This window comes from Grammomys surdaster, unplaced genomic scaffold, assembly GCF_004785775.1.
Source record: "Grammomys surdaster isolate TR1022 unplaced genomic scaffold, NIH_TR_1.0 126176, whole genome shotgun sequence".
Classification (NCBI taxonomy): domain Eukaryota; kingdom Metazoa; phylum Chordata; class Mammalia; order Rodentia; family Muridae; genus Grammomys; species Grammomys surdaster.
In genome coordinates, this window is record NW_021620983.1 from 7,727,019 (window position 1) to 7,730,820 (window position 3,802).

General features: G+C 37.5%; 1 protein-coding gene across 3 annotated transcripts in view; it reads right to left on the reverse strand.

The window, feature by feature from the left end:
* The window catches only part of LOC114612559 (solute carrier organic anion transporter family member 1B2-like), a 53,628-nt gene extending 50,660 nt beyond the window's left edge, over nt 1–2,968 (reverse strand). For 2 of the 3 annotated variants that reach the window (XM_028757518.1, XM_028757514.1), the window contains exon 1: nt 2,889–2,968. The gene's annotated coding sequence lies outside the window, so the exon portion shown is untranslated. The remainder of the gene's footprint in view (nt 1–2,888) is intronic. The other variant, XM_028757516.1, reaches the window with a different exon arrangement.
* Nucleotides 2,969–3,802: the final 834 nt, after the last annotated feature.

The following is a 3,802-nucleotide window of genomic DNA, read 5'->3' on the forward strand; positions in this document are numbered from 1 at the left end:
GTGTGTGTGTGTGTGTGTGTGTGTGTATGGTCTTCTATGTGCAAGTGCATGCTTATGCATGTGGGGATATGTATCTGTCTGCGTACCAATTCAAGTATATACAGATGCATGTGCATGTGCAGGTGTGTGTGTGTATGTGTGTTTCTGTGTGTGCCAACACAAGTCCATGTGAAGTCAGAGGACAATCTCAGCTGTAGTTTTTGGTTGTTATTGTTTTTACATCAGGACTTTTAGCAGCCTGAAACTCACTAAGTAAACTAGGCTAGCTGGCCAGAGATTCCCACTGATCTACCTGTTTCATCCATGAAGTTCTGGGATCATAATCACATACCATCACACCAATTTTTTTTAAAATATGGGTTTTATGTCTTGTGCATGCAGATTTAGTACTTTTCCATTTGAGAAACTCCATATCTGCTATGCATTTTGAAATCTATTGCTATTACAGTGTTATATAATATGTGGTTATTGTTGTACCTAGTGGTATATGACTAATCTCAGAAATTGTGAGTAAGAGGAGTAGGTTTGACAACTCAAGGTCAGCTTTAGCAATGTATACAAAATTGAAGGCCAGTCTGAATATAAAAATCTGTGTGAAAAAGCAATACGTATATTACAGATACATAATTTTATACAAGCATGTACATGAATCAACAAAATATGGAGATATCATCACTCATATAAATGTGAATAAATATAAAAACATATATACCATAAAATGATGCCTGTTTATAAATAAACTCCAGTCATTAGATTTTATTTACAAGTTTTTGCCAATCTAGAACCCACCCACTTCATTTCAGCTACCAGGTAAGGGCAGGAGCCAAGAATCAATCATATGTTGTCTTGAGGTTGTAATAAGTATACCAACAATTTCTCATGCATGTTTTAGTTCAATATTAAACATTAGGAAATAACTTTTACCAAGTAATCTCAAGTGGGCATGGCTTGTGAAGTAGACTGTCTTTTTTTGCTTTATACATAACTTCCATTTATATTCCCAAAATTATGAGAACAGCTATCTCATCCTTTTTATTCTTCAATGGAATATTATTCTCAATCCTTGCTTGCCTGGCCATGTATACTCTGTCTGGCATTAGAATCTTTCAAAGATCCCTATACCATACAAAATGCAATTTATAGTCTCCCTTTGGTGTTTCTACAGTTTAAACCCAGCTCTTATTTAAAGTTTTATTTTCAATTCACTCACAGAGAACCCTCCACACATGGAGTCCTGTTTCAAGAGGAACTCTATCCACCCTTTGGCCATTTCTTCCTAACCTGAAGTATTCCTCAGCTCAAGGGTTTGCATGTTCCCCAAGCATCTCTTTTCAAAATTGTCTTTATCTCGATTGAAACAATCACTCTAGGTCTCATATTCATGGAGTAAAAATACCAGTCAAGCATCACATTCTGTATTTCCCTCTATTCTCAGACCAACTAACTGTGTATACTTCTAATCCTTGTGGGGAGGATAAGCAACAAAAGGTTGGAAAGAAAACTTGTTGTTCCCTGTTTCTCATAGACATTAAGTTGATATGAATAACCTGGAGGTGAGAAGATCAGTCTGTATTGTAATCATATGATAAAATATTTCTGTATTTTGGAACTTGAACATATATTTGGAGGTATGGGGTGTACTTTTATCTGAATGCATTTGTTTTTTGGTTCTCGATGACTTAAAAGATAATTTCAAACAAAGAGTGTTTACAGATGACCACAGACATCTGAATGTATAATGCCAATCTTCCCTGAGGAGAATGCAGTCTTCTCAGATAGATGGCATGGAAGCAGTGCCAGACTCTGCTTCTATGTATCTGCATTTATAATTCATGGGTCACAGGAATTCAACACAGACAAGGAGCCATCTGCTCAAGGAACCAAGGTGGAAAAGGGAAACGGGACACACCTACACCTGTCATTAGGAGTTGGGGACTCTGGATCCCCATCTTATTTTGACAATAACAATGTTCTTATCAACTTTGCAAACTGGAGAAGAAAAGCAGAATTCCTGGGGATCCCCTTGTGCTGGCAGCTATGAAAGTCATAATTTTAAAATCTTAATTGGAGATAAAGCCATCAGTAAAACTCTTCATATTCCTTTCATCTGACTGACACAGAAGATGGCATCTAAGAGAGAGCAGAGTCTACTCAGAGAATGTGAAGCCCTGCCTATTCCTATTTATCATCTAACTTGACAACACGTGTTGATCAGGTCAGAGGAAGTTAGAGGGAGAGAGAGAGAGATGGAGATGGAGATGGAGATGGAGATGGAGATGGAGATGGAGATGGAGATGGAGATGGAGATGGGGATGGGGATGGAGATGGAGATGGAGATGGAGAGGGGGAGGGCGAGGAGGAGGGGGAAGGGAGATGGAGAGGGAGAGAGAGAGAGAGGGAGAGGGAGAGAGAGAGAGACAGACAGAAAGACAGAGAGAGAGAGAGAGACAAAGAAAGAGAGAGAGACAGAGAGAGAGAGAGAGACATAGAGAGAGAGAAAGAGAGAGAGACACAGAGAGAGACAGAGAGATTGGGAATCAGTTCTTCATTCTGTGTGGTTGGCAAAAACGCTTCTCCATAGTGAACATTAGGTAATCCATGCCTCACTGTTCCAGACTAAAAATTCAATATTTCTAAACAGAACTGGCAATTGGTTTTCAAACCCTATTTAAAATTATCTATTACTTGCTATAATTTGGGACTGTGGAAACCTGAACCATGTCTGTTGCCTGAAGGGATTTGTAACGGGTTCTGAGAGCTACACAGAAGAGCCAAGACATACAACTTTATACCATTTCAGGCCAGGTACCATGAGCACTCCCATATATTTCCTCTGTATTGCGAAGAAACACTGAAGAAATGATCAAAATAGTAAAAAAGCATCTTACCTGGACTCAGGCTTCTACAGCAAGTGTGGCATGTCCAACCTTTACCTGCTCTGAGAGTCCCATTTTAAAGTCTCTCAGCTTTTTTCAGTTAAGTGATGATTAACTATCTCTTCAGGTCACTGTCCTACACAAATAGAAAAAAAAAAGAAACAGAAAAAAAAGAAAGAAAGAAGCAAACAAAGATCTAGGTAGGAATTCAATTTGCTCCAGGCACCTTTGTTTTAAAGATAGTTTTAAAACTTCTCAGAATGTATACATTATATTTTTATACACTGTATTATTCTAGTGCTAAAACAAGTTTTGATTTTAGACGCAGCTTGAAGCTTTCATCCAATGGTTCTTGTTGCACATTAGTTTCTTTGAGAATACAAACACTACATATTACCCCCGGCACTTAAATCTCTTCTCAATGGAAAAGAACTCAGTGTGATTCTGATAAAGAATCCAGGTCATTTCATGTCCAAAAGAAAATCGACACTTGCTCATAATCTGGGTAGAATTCTTAAAAATATATTATTTAATTATAAAATTATTTTATCATAATGATCTCAAAAAATTAAAACACCACACAGTTCTATTAAGGAAACCTCTGAAATAACCACTGTACTTATTTTTTACAAAAGGATTTTTTTTCATGATGATACAGTGTTGGCATGTTGGAAGGCCAATGGTTTTTACATTGATTTTTAAATCCTGAGTCTCTATTTTAGGTGCTGATCAGATCTATGGGTTGCCTAGTAGACTCCAGAGGGTCTTAAATCATGCCATCTGTAATAGAAATGATTTGACAGTTTCCTTTCCCAGTTTCTTTTATTTAAAGACTTCCACTTGCCCAATTGCTATAGCTAAGGCTTTGTCAAATATATTGAATAAGAGAAGGCAGAGTAGGGCTCTTACTCTTGTGACTGATTGTA